The following is a 16,769-nucleotide window of genomic DNA, read 5'->3' on the forward strand; positions in this document are numbered from 1 at the left end:
TCTAATATAATTTTTATATTTTATTTATTAATTTATTTTATATTTTTAATTTATTAATTTTATTTTTATCAGTTTAATTTTTATTTTTTTGTTATCAATAATTTAAGTTTTTTTTAACCTTGTTGCGCACCGAACATAATTTTTTTGTATTTTTCCTTACTTTAGGTACTTGAGAAGAAATTTACGATATTTTTTTTCTTTTAATTACTTTTTTCTCCATCCTACCCGTGCAACCTCTATTTCTTTATAGATATATTAATCAAGCTAAACAATTTTTTAGCCATATTTTTTTAATTTAATTGACAAGTATTATAATCAAACAGTTTATTTTAATTTTGAGAATAAAAATTTCTCATTCAAGCATTAAATTTTAAGATCTTTCGTAGCTGATTATACATTAATACTAGTATGTTACATTTTTCTTATATTTTTTAATTTCTTTTTTTTGTTTTTATATTATTAATATTATTATTTTTATTGTAGAGTCCTTCGTTTTTGACGTTTTTTGTCATTATCCTTCGTAGCAGCCTTTTATTCTTCTATTCCTTTCTTTCATTTTTCTTAAGACTATTTATAAACGTCTCCTTATAACTCTTCATTTAATTATACTTCTTTCCTTTTACTGGTTTCCTACCCGCCAGTTTATATAACTTCTTTAATTTCTCATCTCTTCAATAAATCCTGTTTTCAGAGGCAATTTTTCTTTCGCCTTATCAGAATAATGTTTTAAATGGGATCAACCAAGTACAGTTGCGTAATTCTTTCATGACTATTTTACATTTCATTGGAGTAACTATTCACCCTTGATGTTTCTGTATATGTATGAAAAGTGTGTGTGTATGTGTGTGTGTGTGTGCGTTTATATATATATATATATATATATATATACTGCAGGTGAAAGGATATTTTCGTTGATGAATACTGACTTTTTAGTCGAGTATAGACATAAGAAACACGTTAATAAATTTGGTATCCTAACTGACATTCACTAATGTTTTCAGAAGTAGTAGATATTATTAAATTTGACTTATGTTAGAGACTGATTAGAAAATTTGTCATGGTAGTTTACTATCATAGTTTATATCCCTTCCTGCTTCCTTCGTTCTAGTTATTTTTCAAGAAAATCACATCCATAGCTTACATGATAGTAAATTTCTTGGGGAATCATCCATTTTATAATTTTAATTAATATAATGCTTATTTTAAATTTTTTTACCCATTTTGGTTATTTTAAAAATATTTTTATTTCTTCAGTAATTTGAAATTAGTTTATCAAAAAAAATCCTTTAAAAAAGTTTTCATTGCAATATATTTGTACAGCTCATACAAACACATATGTACTATATTTTAGAAATACGTTAATGATTTTCCAGATTAAATCAAACTAGATGGTTTCCAGAATAGTTGTTTGCTAAGAAGCAAAATAAATTATTTTCAATATAAAAATAAAATTAAAAAATTAAATTTACCAACTAAAAACTTTTATTTGTTAAGAAAAATAAAATTATATTCTTTCAATGTTCTATTTGCTTTTAAGGTTTTTTTTCTTATTTTTATATGTTCTTGCATAAAGAACTCCAGTAAGAATGAAGTTTAAATAGTTCGATAGTTATGAGTAATAACAAAAGGTAGTATTCTCGATGAGAAAATAAAAACAGGCAACCAATATATTTTAAAAACATCTATTGAACAAAAAAAAAAGAAAAAAAGGTTTTCAACCTAATAATTAACGTTTATTGTGCATTCTTTTGGAATCTTTGGAAGGATTTAGAAAATCATTCCCCATCGGATTTTATTGAAAAGAAGACTGAATCGAGAGAATGACAATAGACGAAGGACTGGATTCATAATCTTTAGTGAATGCAAAATGTCACCTTTGCAAACGGATAAATAATTGATTGTTACACATCGCATGTTTTCTTCTCATTTTAGAAAATAAGCTTCTACTCTTAACAACACACATGGGGCAGCAAATCTTTTTCTTTTTTTTTTGACAATAGAGTCTTAGATGAAGGTCCGGTCCTTTTGAGTATTTTGTATTGGTTGGTTCCTTTTGAGAAATATGATTATTTTTTATCAATAATATGTGAATATTCAATTATTTTCAGTAATTTCGACAAATTTAGAGTAGGTAAATAATACATATTTGTTCCATGGGCAAGATGTTTAATATTTTTTTATTGGTTTTAATTAGGATTTTAAAATTTATTGAACAGCATTCCCCAATAGTGATATGAATGGACTATTAATTTATAATATTTCTATTATTAACAATGTTCATGTATTGAGTATTAGTTTTACCGTTGAAATTTTTGATATCAACTTCATGAAAATCGGTCTAACCGTTCCAAAATTATAAGGGTAAAAATCATCCAAAAATAAACATCATCCTCATCATCTGCCACCAAGGATTAGGTTCTAGACCTGTACTGCCCATCATAACCTCGGTCTTCCAATTTTTCGCTTTCCTCTTGGAATGTAGTCCAATGCATGTTTATATAACCCACTGTCTTCCCTTTTCTGAACATGAACCAGCCAGTGATCTCTGTGCTGTTTAGTTGTTTCATTGACAACCCAACCCCCTTAGGGAAGACACCCACCTTGTAAAGATTCCGTTCGCTAGCCCCCCTTTCGTAGCCCTGGTGGGCTTTAACGAGGGTCGTCTTTTTAACCCTCTAACTGATTACATCTTACAGTCATCAGCCAGGCCTCAGTTGGGATGCCACCGATGTAAATGCTTCGGTAGATATTCACATCAGTGAATTTTTGGCTCAGTCTTTGCCTTCACTGTAGGCTTCTTTCAGACTTCTCTCTTCAGTCCTAAATCGTTGCTCTCTTAACTGGCAAACCGAGTTTGCGGAAACACGAACCCCGCACCTCGTTCACACTTATCTGACTATAAGTGACTGTAAATATCTCATACTTCGGAATTGAATGAGTATAAATGAGAACTAAAGCATATCACAGAATTGTTTGATCGCAACAACGGTAATTTGAACCTAGTTCCTTTAGTTGATTGGAACTGATCAAGTTTGAACCTAATAATTAATTTCAACTACTACAGACTCTGGTCTGGTCCACCAATGAGTCGAGGACTGACTTCCTTCTTCCACTCGTCTCAATCACAGAGTCTCGCGTGACATTTTACTTTATCACATTCAGAGACCGCTCTCGGCAAGACGGTGCTACACTTTTGTTTCATTGACAACCATCACCCAAAGTTCTATGCTAATTCTGTCATTCCTGTATCTGTCCAACCTAGTCGTTACCTAGTCCAACCTTCACTCTCCTTAAATATTTCAACGGTCTGAATTTGTTTGACATAGTTCAAGTTTCTCTTGTAAAGAAGGTAGTCAATGCTAATGTTTTATAAAAGTCCATAATGGTATCAATGCGAACTTTATTTTTTTAATTTCTTATAATCATTCCTCAAACTTGTTGAAATCTACGAATCTTATTATTTATATTATTATTTTTTTTAAATAAGAAATGCCACATTCTATGTAAGTAAAATGTGTCACTGTCCCAAAATCTGATCATCTATGACTTCTTTAGATCGAACAGGTTTGTCACCAAAAAAAAAACCATGAAATTTTGGCTAAGAAAAAAACATACCACCCGAAAGCACTAATTCCACCTGACGTAAGTGCAAATAAATTTCTTATTTTTAATAATTTAAAGGTTAGCCTAATATCTAAAAATTTCACAGTACGGTAATTTTTATCATGGTTCAGGTTTTTTTTTCTTTTATTGTTTGTAGATTTATTTATTTATTATATTTTTATATGCACTTACAGTTACGTAGAGCAATTACATCCAAATTAGCTGAGCCTATGCGTGAGCATGAAACGCTTTTAATTTATAGAAAATTAGCGTACTTAAAATAAATCAATCCTTAAAAAAATTAAAAGATATAGAACGACAAATTAATAAGATTAATTAGTAAGAGCGACAAGTGTGGTCGAGTGGTCCAACGTTTTATCTGGAAAATCTTGCTTTTGAATCTAAGTCAAAAACGATACTTTTACATCCTAAAAAAAGTTTATTCTACAACTGCATGGCATCTACGGGCTTTAAGACTTGTATAACGTTTTACAAGACCATTCATCTGGAAAGTATCATTTGTGAATTCCTATCCGACATGGTATTTTTTACACGCTAAAAGATGTCTATTCTATATCTGCACACATAAGCTTCAATCTTATATGATAAATTAATAAAACTAAAAAGTATATAAATAGTAAAATTTTCTCTCAAAAAACATATAATAACAAATGTTCAAATAACTTCAACTGAGATATACAGGAAACCAATAAAAACGTTTTTGTGAAGGTGGTTCTCCACATATAAATAATTTACATAAATATATCCGCATAATAAAATCTGCATAAATATATGTATGCAGATATATTTTTTTGTAAGTACTGTGATTCAGATAAAGGTATATAATTTGTTTGTAAAAATTCTACTTTAATACATTTTTCTAACATTTTTTATTTAGAATTTCCATTTTGAGTTACTTGATATTTCTCAGTCGAATAATACATTTTCAAACATAGTTCCTTTCAGTTGTTTTTATCTTTCTGTACCTCACCGATCATTCCGAGATTAATAATATAACATTTTAAATAAATTATTTTAATTACTAGTTTAATTGCTTAAATATTTCAAAATAGATTGGCAAGGAACATAACAGAGGCGTCATGCTTTATTAGAAATAAAAAGAAATTCATGACTATATAGGATTAGCATATGTTTACGTAGAGATTCAAAAAATTGGCTCGCGGCACGGTCGGAGTTTAGACAAACACGTAAATTATCTGGCAGTTAATCTATTGGACAGCAGCGATGACATCAGGCAACTGAAACGTTTCTATGCGCTGGACTGGGAGATATAATCAGAGGAGTGAACTGGAGAAAGAACATAGGAGTGAGAAAACAGAATAACTCTGTCACTGTGAACGTCACTTTGATAATCTACGCATTACAGCCATTTCTATTTACCGACGAATATTTGTTTTATCTATAGTGTTATTTTCAGATAATGGTATCGATGACATTGTTTTTATTATTTTTTTTGTGTTTTTCTTCCGGTGATATATTTCTAGTGCTGTGTTAAGTATTGAACTTTACTTGGACCACTTTTACAAGTCCTTTTCTTATATATGTGATGTTGAACCTTTGTATACTTTAATGAAGGGTTTCGTCGGGTTCCTCCCTTTATATGATTATTATGACTCAAATTTTCTTACAGTCCCCTATAGGCTACCGATTGTAAATGCTAACATGTAGACAAAAAACTCGCGTTTATAAAGATAAAGAATAAATACAGTTTATTACATAATCTAAGAAAAGAGTTTCCTTTGGTAAACATAGTCTGAAAAACGTGAACCACTAAAGAGTATTAAATTGTAAAGATTAGCCGGAAAGTCAACGTACCCCCTTAAGTTAGAATTAAAAATTAGTAATGATTTATAAATGAAAAATGCGATATAATAATGAATTACTTATTTTCTCACTTGACACATGGCATTAATTTTAATGATCTATTGAGTCTGTGTGTTCACCCTCATGTTGCAACCACAATTCTATACATCGCCACCTCTCCTGTGACGTGCAATGGAGCATTTCTGGTGTTACGTTACGGAAGGGTCCCTAACAGTGTCACGAAATTCTTCATTTATGGTGTAGCGGCGTGCAGATACGTATACCTTGATGATTCTCCATAGTGAATTGTCCGGTATGGTGAGATCAGGATTTTGTAGTGACCATGATAACGGAGCTTGAGACGCTGGAGTACTGCGCCCAATCCAACTGGAAATTTTACAGACGCGTGGACTGACAGAGCGAAATGTGCAAGTGCTCCATCTTGCTGCAATAATACTCGTTCCATTAGATCCTTCTTTTGGAACTTTATAACGTCATTTTGCTTTATAACCTTATGTAGAAGACATTAACCAAGCTCAAACATCTCTAAATAGGTTTGTGCGTTCACTGGCCCGCCAACAAAATAAGGACCAAACAAATGACAAGCTGTCATTCCAGCTCAAGTCATCACGTGCGGTGGATTTATTTCCAACTCCGCCGCGTAATAAAGATTTTCTTTCGCCCAAACACATTTCTGGCACGCCAACTGCGATAGATTGCACATTCGTCAGCAAAAAGCACCCTTCCACGGTACATTGCAGGGGAAATTTTTCTACTAAAGCCTGGCAAGATGCAGCGCGACGTTCAATGTCTGCATCTGACAGTTCATTGATGAACATCGGATGAAATATCCTAACTTTCAAGTCCTTTTTCCTGGTCTTCCACTGTCGTCCCCGGTATTTGAAATTCATCCAACCGTTTACAAGTTGATTTAATTGGGGATTGTTCTATGGAAACTGCAATAGCAACTCATGCTTCTAACTACGTTAACTTTCACCCACTCCGCGGTCTATCTTTAACACTGCCTAATACAAACTAACGTTTTTCCAAGGCAAAATTTTTGCTTTATATGGAGGCGCTTATTAAAGCGTTGCAGAAACTTATCACTAGTCAGCTTCACTGGTTGATTCCTATTTTGTCGTTTATGAACTTATATACTTGTCAATAATTGCTCCTCGTCGCTGTAACTACTCGTGTCAGCCATTTTAGCACAACTGTCTTTTACTCAGAGGGTGTGATATTATAAAAACTGTTGCCAACCGATCCCAACGAAAATAACGTATGTTTTTATCATATATCCTAACTCGTATTTTTCGTTAACGTTAGGGGTACGATGACTTCCCGGCCACGCTGTATTAATGAATTTTACATAAAAACTTCTATATTTTCCTATATTATCCCCAGATATTGTTGAATAAATACTTATAATCACTACGGCAGAATTTTAATGTAAATTAATCGGAAATTAAGATTAAAAATTTCAATCAGAGATTTTTTATTATTGAACTGTGATATATAACAAGGTAACTTATGGTAAACGTGGTAGATTCATAACGATTCCAAATGTTCTTAATCTACACATGAATACTCGCAGACGTGCTAAGTTCATAACCTAAATTTTTGTGGTATATCTTTTAAGCATTTCAATTATTTACTGATCGATCAATTTATAAATAATTTTCAATTTACGTTCTTGTCGATTCTAATGACCAGTCAACATTAAACCAGTTAACATTAAAACAACAAAATAACAACTTTAAATAGAACAGTAAACGAAACAGTAACATGAAAACAACCAAGAAACAATAATCGTGAGCACCAAGCCGTCAAACCGGATCATCATAACGGGCCATCAACAAGATCAAGTACACGGAGGCAGTTTTAGTCTCCTAACGTCCACGCTGTTGTCTAGCAAATTCAAAGCGAGATCATAAATGTGCTTATCCAACCTGGACACATGCCTTGAAACTAGACGTCCAACTTTCTCTCGAACCTATGGAATGCCATTTTTTACCACAATCGCTGTACCTCCATCAGGGTGGTTGGTTGCGTATACTGAACGGCCCTTAATTATCAAATAGTTCCTATCAGTAAAATGAGTTTCCGAAATAAGAACGACATCTAGCAGCTCGCAGAATGTCAGCCTCTCTAGTTCCTCCCTGCGGTTCAGTATACCATTGATGATCCATACAGCGAGTTTCAGGTAATTCCTCATCAACAAAGTTTAGAAATCACCTTCGTCAGCACACCTAGAAGGTTCCCAGTCTGTTGAACCAACAACGTTCCTCCCTAGCTTCTCAAATCTATCCAGTGTAACCGAAGCCTTATTATCGGTTTCCACCATTAACTCAGCAAAGGACCTGAGATGCGGAGTCCAATGAATATTGCCAGAGTTACAGTTACTAGTATCCGCATATTACTGGCCCGTTGATCTAAAGACGGGAAATCATGGCCTAGGATCTACAATTCGCCTCTCAGATCCTTGGATTCTGCAGGAGCGGCTTCGGTGCATTATTCATCCTCCTCTTCTCTTTCCTTTCAAAGATCTCCTTATAGAGCCTGCAACCTTTATAATTTGCAAAATTCTCCACATGGCACAAATCACAAATCTCGATGTGCAATTCTGGCAATCGGTAGTCCAGTGCTCCCCTGCACACTTCACACAGCGATTCGGCCTCCTGCAATTATTTTTTGACCGTACTGTTGACACTTCATACACTGCACCAACCCTGGAGTTCTTTTTGTTGTTTAAAACCTAACGCAAAAGTTTGCTATACTTTATCCCGAACACCTCGTTATTATTATTCCTTAGGTTCCAGATTTACGAAGGAAGTCGCCAACGGCTTCTTCGTTACTTAGTGGCGTGCGTTTATGATGCTTCAAACCTTGTGCCCTTTCACCCGGTCTTTCATTCGGAGGTCCCGGTTTTGAATCCCGGTCAGGTATGACATTTTTCACACGTAACCTGTCATTTATTTAATCCTCTGAAGCAATACCTAACGAGGGTCTCGAAGCTCAAAAAAAAATATATATAAATAAATAAACCTTGTGTCCCTGACTCTCAATCTCCAGCTGTATAACTGCAACTGGGAACGAATGGTGAAGATTCTTGAGCACCACCCGAACGCCCTCTCATCACGCCTCGTGAAAGTATGGCCTATCAGATTATTTTCGCGAACAACACGAATTTTTTTATTTTATTTCTCAATATCCTTCGACAGCAGCCGAAGTTGTTTATTGTTTATTATTCTCACGTGGTATTCCTCTTTGTTCGCCACCGATTTCAAACAACTCATTCAGCTTCGTGATATCCGACGCTTCGTGATATAATACTATCGGAGTCGGCTTATCGTCTTCCTTTTGTGGCTCAGCACCGTCAGTCTCCTCCACCGGCAGGCTATCAAATCTGTTCGAGAGAGGTACGTCATTCTCAGTAGTCGTGTCAGCTATCGGCAATGTGCGTAAAACCGGCACAGTTTGCCATGCTGGAGGGACTGGAATCGAGAGTCCGTAATATCAGAGTCACTGTTATTATCCGAAGAACCGCTCATATTTTCAACGATCTCATCCCTTATTAATTTTCTCTGCAACGACTTCCGTGGATCCCGGTTGGAGTAATTGAATGGGTCACGTTTTCTATTCATCAGCGTGTTGTTGATTACCGCCTCAAAGCTGCCGTCCGTTGAAGTGTTGCTGTGAGGAACAGCTGGAAACTGGTCCATAGCAACGCTGGTACTGCTAGGTTATGTAGCCTAGCCTAGGCCTGTAACTAAAAATAAATAAAAAAAGAACATTTAAATAAATAAAAACAAAACCTGGGGAAAACAAATTCTTAACACAACTAACAGAACAAAGTAAACTCAAACTAACACACAGAAAAAAAAATTAAAATAATTAACTCTAGTGAGGAGTGACTTATAGATATATCCAAATATATATATTTAAAAAGCTTGTTGTAAATAAATAAAGGAATTCAGAAAAAAATAAAAAAAATTATCTTCTTGCCATTTGAAGCTTGTAAGTAAGTATAGGAATTCAGCAAAAAAAAAAAAAAATCTTCGTGCCATTTCCATCTAGTTATGCATATACGGAAGTATATGTATGTTTTTTGGTATGGGTTAGTTATATAGACCTGCCCTTCACCGTAGGAAGTATCTTTTCTTCAAAAATATTCCTTTTAATTTTAATCTTAAATTAATTTGTTTAGGTTTTAACGTATTTGTTTAAGATTTTGTTGACGATGCATGCTATAAAATTGTTTAAGCATTTCATGAATAAAATTTGTTTTATAAATAAAAAAGGTAAAGAAAGAAAAAACTCCTTTCATGTTATTTTTAATTAATGTATGTAGTAACCGTTATATTATAGCAATTTAGCAATTAGCATACTTACGTAAATGTGGTGTATATATATATTTTATTTTTTCTTTAGAACGGGTCTCATAAACAAACAACCTTCTTTTGTTGTACTTTATCCCAAAAAAATATTCATTTTAAGTTTAATATTAAATTTTGTATAAACTTTATTATGATTTGTGTCATGCAGTCATCAACATAAAATTAGTTATGTTAAAAAAATTTTGTAGAATTAATTCAGTGACCTGTTTTAAAATGAGTAAAATTTTTGTAAGGAAATACATTATAATAAGAAAATTTAAATTAAAAACTTCCTTATATTTTAGGATATAAAATAACATTTTTAATCATGTAGGCTAAGCACTTTCGTTTGAACTATGTTTCCCTTTATTAGAATCGTGGACTATGAAGACAATATAAAGGAGAATTTTTAAACATATACTTCAAAACTACCTGTGTGAGACAATGTTTTGCATTGTCTAAACCCTCTGTCATTCACCTATACTATTAAACAAAAACAAACTGAAGCTTCCTTTTCTTTACTTTTACCTGTTTTTATTTAACTATCTTTATAATAAAAGTGTATATGTGTGCGGCCGCTTATTGAACTGGACAGATCTTGGTTTTTATGTAAAGGGAACAAATAAAACTAAAAGAATTCTTTTTTCCATAGATTTCTCATTCAACAATCAAATGAAAATGTCCTGAGAAAACAATACGTCTTTTTTAGTTAGTTTTCTACTTTTTAAAGCAAAACAAAAATGTTGTGAAAGACCAATAACATTTATTTCAGCAATATGTTTTAATTAATTTTGTTTAAAGAGGTGATATATATGCAGTTGATAAAACAAACCGACATATAAATAATTATTTTATATATATATATATATATATATATATATATAGAGCTAGAGAGAGAGAGAGAGAGAGAGAGAGATAGAGCTTCACCAATATAATTTCATAAAACTATTAAAATTTTTTATTACAAAAAAATAATTTAGTAAATAATGTTTTACTGCAAGGTTTCCTTCTTGAGAATTACCCATTTCAAACATTGTGTATAGGTAAATTTTTAACAACGTTCTTCATTTGAAAGCTACTTGTTTTGATTGATCACATTAAATAAAAATAAATGTAATACCATTTATTAGTTTAATGTTATAATTTAATAAAAAAAGAACAAACAAACAGTAGTATTCTAGGCTTGTACAAAGATGTAACTGCATTTTGTTACAGGAATGAATATCTGTTTGCGATTAGGCCAGATTAAATTATTTTAATTTTTACTTTCCTGGCATGATAGCTGTAGAGCGATACTGCAAGAGGGAAAGAATGGTAATCAGTCAAAAAAGATATATAGGGTTTATTGCATTTTTCGATGTTTCATTACCTAGGAAATAAACAAGTGGTGCAGGTAGTTTTTGTCTAATTTATGTATTTACTGTGTTTGAAACTTAATAACTTTTGACTGGAAAACCCTATTTTAAATAGATCTTATACAAATAATCTTGTGCATCGGGCAATTTTTTATCAGTAAAATCTTTGTAAATCTCAGTAAAATAAAGTAATCACCATTGGTCACTTTCTGGGTTTTACTAAATCAAATTAATCAATCATCTTGTTTTATTTCAAATTAATATTGAATGGTGTTTTTTGAATGGTGGCAAAACAATCTTTGTTAAATTTTTTTTTTTAATTTGCTCCAAAATTCCCCCTTCCTCAAAATCTAAAATTTATATATTTATTTATTGCATATATTTTAAATACTTTTTTTATCTCCCTATGCGTAGAAGTAGTGTAAGTGACCCAAAATATTTTTTGGACAATATTGGGGCTGGGAAACCGATAAAAGTTTAAAAATATTGAGTTTTAATATTGTGTATAAATATTTATTACAGTTAGTTTACGTAGGTAACACTTCACTATCTTTTTTATTGTTTGGAAAGTTTTTTAACTTAAAAAAAATTGAGGAATCTCAATTTAAAAAATACTGGATACCACCTAACTTTGAATATATATTATTATGAATAAATAAAAAACTATATTTAGTATCTATAAATTGTCTTTCAAGCTGAATCTAAAATCAATTGTTCAAACATTCAGGAATTTACGTGTATTTGAGATTGTTGCTGCTACAACCCTGAATAACAAATAAACAAACTATTTATCTCTAAAATTGGGGTTGTTATAATAATTTAAAATAGACTTACATAATTAATCTTTGTTTATTCCTCCAAGAGTCGTTTGAAATTTAAATTTTACTTATTGAATTACTAAAACATTACAAATCATGCATTTTTGCAGTTATTTGCAATATTTGATCTGGTACAGTGCAAAACATCAAAAAAAGTTCACCCATTTTATTTTTTGTACGATCAGTCTTGAAACCTAAAATAATATTTTCTCTTACAAATTAAACAATCGTACAACAGAATCTTTAATTAAAAGAGTAATTGGTAAACATTTATGATTACAAGAAATTTTATGTTTAATTAGTCCAAAAATCTCTTCATTTTATAATCATATACATTTTATTATTTTCTTACCGTAATAATTTAAATGTATAAATTTACGTAGTTAATGTTACTTGTTTAGAAATATCCTCTAAAAATATTATGTATATTATATATAAAGTATTATACTTTTTTAAATTATTTTTAATATACTTAACTTTGGTAACATAGAGGAAACAAATTACTCGATTTGATTCAGTTTTAGTTTTACTAATATCTAAGCTATTCCAGAACCATGATGTAGTAGATTTCACTAAAAATAATATCACTATAATAAATATAACAAGACATAAGCTAAGAATTTTTATAATGTTGTTTTATGCTGAAATAACGAGTATAGTTTGTTAATTTTTATAAAATGTGAATTTTTGTATTAATTTTCATCACGTTAAAATTTGTAATATTTTATTTTTTAACCCATTTGATTTCTTCAATTCTTCAGTAAAACCGGCAGTATATATACTCGTGTGTATATATATATATATATATATATATATATATATATATATATATATATATATATATATATATATATATATAGTTCATAATACTGCCGATCTACTTGTTGAATATATCTGTACGTATAAAACCAAATGTACTGACTGACTCATGATCAGCAAAAATTGATGAGAATTTGTATAAAGGTTCTTTTTTTTAACCTCCAGGACCACCGTTAGGTATAACCTCAGAGGATAAGATTAATGACAATTTTTGTACCGCGTGAAAATGTTTTGTACCTGATCGGGATTCAAACCCGGGACCTCCGAATGAAAGACCGAGACGCTTTGTACGTATAAAAGCTTTGGAATATATATTTAGGAATAGTAAAATCACGCTTTCTTAGCGTAATTTTAGTGCACGCTAAGAAAGTATTTTTTGAAATTCCGAGTTTAAAAGATTAAAACGGGTAACACTGAAATTTAGTATTTTTTTTTTTTTTTAATTTATCGGTAACAAATGAAGATAGCAACTTGATTTTTTGGTGCATGTAATCTTTATGTGAATATCTAAAACTAATTTCTAAATTTTTCAAAGTTCGATCTTGAATGAAGTGAAAAAAGGTAAAAACATTATGAAAATGGTTACAAATTTCCCCATTTCCGACTCTACTAAAAAAGATTTTTATTTGATTTGGGCTTGCGATACTCTTCAGGTAAATATCTAAAAATCATATTTGGTTTTTGAATTTCAATTTTTTAAAGGGTGCGGCGGCTTAACAATACTCCGTTACTCAGACAATAGACTGTTACTGACTGCACCTGCCTCCATTTACTTGACTAAAAACATAAAATAAAACATTAAAAAAAAAAAAAAACGAGAGAGTACGGTCACCTCCTTAGTGGTGTTTGTCAGGTAACGCTAAGACCGGCACAATACATTTTTACCCATCCTTCATACGGGTAATCAGCTATAACTACTATTTTTAAGATTGAGGTCGACTATTTTGAAACCCGCATTCTTCTGATCACTCAAAGTTTCGGCTCCTGTACTGACCAAACTGTTGCTCTGTAAAAATTATAAAACACTGAAGTTTTTATAAATTTAACAAGCTTTAATTTTTATTTATCATTATTATTCTCAAAAGCATGAGTTTAATGAACAAAGAGGGTTCATGGGGCTGAGCTCCTTTGTTAGAAACAAGGGGCTAGCGAAGCGAGCCCTGATTATTTTATTTATTTAAAGACTATATATGTATTAGCAGATAAATTTTATTGTTTTACATTGTATCAATTAACCAAAAAATTGCTTGGCACTACTACCTACCGACAGTCCGAGCATTAAGTTAAATTATTAATAGGTCTTAATTTTAGGTAGTGTAGAAAAAAAATCAGTTTTAACAGATTTTATAAATTTATTTGTTTAAAAATTAAATGAAAGTTAGGGATTGAACAAACTAATTAAAAGTAAAAAAAGAAACCATAGTAGAATCAAATACGTCGTAACATTTTGATCGGAAAAAAAATAGAAAACAAATGTGTATACATAAAACTGTTAATTTCAAAGTTATATAGAAATAATCTATAACGATATAGAACTTTCTTATGAAAAAAATAATTTTTAATTAAACGTTTTACGTACTGTATCATTTAATAATTTTTTTTCCACATAATGGATTATAAAATACTTTGGTAAAATCCTATTTTAAAACATTTGTACATTCTATGCAGCTTACATTGTAGATACGATTTGATTTTTTTTCTCCCACTTTATCGATCATGAATTTAAAAACTTATTTGTATTTTTATAATAAAATAATTTGCAATGCAGATTTCAATTATATATGCAAATATATTTTTTATATAAATCGAATAGATTTAATTTATAATCAAACCAAAATGTTGTTAGTTTTTTATATATATGTATGTATTTAGATTATATTTTGATAATTTGTTTTTTGTGTATAAGTTAATTTATTAGTATACTCTAAAAATTTTAATTTTTTATACAGTATTTTAAACAGTATACTAGAAATTACCTTTTCCATGTAGGCCTGTAGGTATTCATAATATGAATTATTATACTCGATTTTTATGTTGTACGTTGGTGTTCTTGAGTTTTTTTTTAGTATTACCCCAAATGTAATTGGCTTTGTTCAGTTTACTCTAATCATTTGTATAGACTATCCTACGCGTTAAAAAATATAAATTTTTTTAAGAATTTATGTTTACATTAATAAAAGATTGGTTTAGGTTTCAGACATGTTAAGTAGTTAAGTTGGCGTAGGATGAATGTTAAGCCGTTAAGTACCGACTTTGAATGCATGTTATTTTCTCTCTCTGTTTATCTGTATCTTTCTGTCTTTTTCCCTTATTCCATTTCTCCAAGAAATATCCAGCTAAAGCATAAAGTGGCTTCTCTCATTTACAGATGCTATCTTATGTTGTGTGTTTTATGACCCTCTACTGCTCTGTTACCTCTTCTTCTATATATTCTGCCGCCTACCCTATTCTATGTCGACCCACAACAGTTCGCGTCCGCCGCCGCGTTGTGCGTTGTGCTCGCCGCTTACCACATAGATCCCTACCACAGATCACAAAGATCTGTATTATTTTCGACCCTAGAATATCATCTTTTGTACCACAATCCATTGTTCTTCTCACTACTCCTTTTCCCTCTCCTTCTCTCTCATATACACTCCCTCATCTCAGATATAATATTTTATCCTTTAAGACCGAGCAACCCATCTTATCTATTGCCTATAACCCATTGTAAAACGACACCAATGGTTTTTATTTTATAATTATTTATCATATTATCAACATCAAATATCTCATATATGTTTACATTTTTTATTTATTTATTTTTTTGAAGAACATTTATTTTCAAGCAAATATATTTACAAATAACATATTGATATTTATTGTAGTTTACTTATTTCTTCTTTTTACTTCTTTCCTTTCGTTTGTTTGTTTATCTGTTTGTTTTAATTTTAAATATTATCTTTTAATACCATAATTTATTTTTTTTAAATGAATTACGTGATGTATTGAAAAATATTACAACACTTATTTTATTATTATATTAACCGCAATATTAAATATATATTCGTAACTACCTTTTCGTTTGCGTTTGTTGTTGGTAAAAATGTTTAAATTGTGTTAAATAATTAATGAGACTGATTAATTAGAAAATGTGTATTAAATTCAAATATTTTTTTTTATTTAATACAAATCTCCGGTGGACTCCGCCGGATATTATACCCCTTGAAAGCTTCGAATGGGTCGTGGGCTAGAAGCGATTCCTAAAAGTTGACCTGTTTGGTTCTCATCTGAACAAGTTCTTTTTACCGCTGGACATACAGGGTCCTGCTGAAGATGAAATACTTGAATTTGTAGACGCCCGATTTCGCTTTGCCTACTAATTAAGCTTTTTTCAATATCGGAAATGGAAGGATTAATTAAAGAAGGAAATACGTTAAAAAAGGTTCCTGGCTTTGATTTGATCACTCGTAAGATGTTAGACATGTTTCCGTATAAGGCCATCCGGTACATAATTGATATTTTCAATGCGATCGTCCGAATAACGTGTTTCCCATCTAAGTGGAAGGTTTTCCATGGAGTAGTCATCCCGAAGGCAGATAAACCTCCTCATGATGTTACTTCCTACAGACCTATAAGCCTTCTACCGATGCTATCAAAGTTTTTTGAAAAGCTGTTTCTGCGAACGCTGTGGCTTACCTTGGATTTGAAGGATATTGTACCAGATAATCAATTGGCTTCAGGATTGGGCACTCTACCATTGAACAGACCCATAGAGATGTTACCGTTGATAGTCAGGTGCTTGAAGGAGAAGAAGTACTGCTCCGCAATGTTTATGAAATCATCAAGCTTTGATAAGGTTTGGATGCCTGGTCTGCTGTGTAAGCTAAAACAGAGCCTTCCCCAGAGATTTTATTTAGTTCTGCGGAGTTATTTGGATGGGCGCTTTACCCAAGTTAAATTCAATCAGGATCTGTATTCTTTGATACGAAATC

This window comes from Lycorma delicatula, chromosome 6 (genome assembly GCF_047948215.1).
Source record: "Lycorma delicatula isolate Av1 chromosome 6, ASM4794821v1, whole genome shotgun sequence".
Lineage (NCBI taxonomy): Eukaryota > Metazoa > Arthropoda > Insecta > Hemiptera > Fulgoridae > Lycorma > Lycorma delicatula.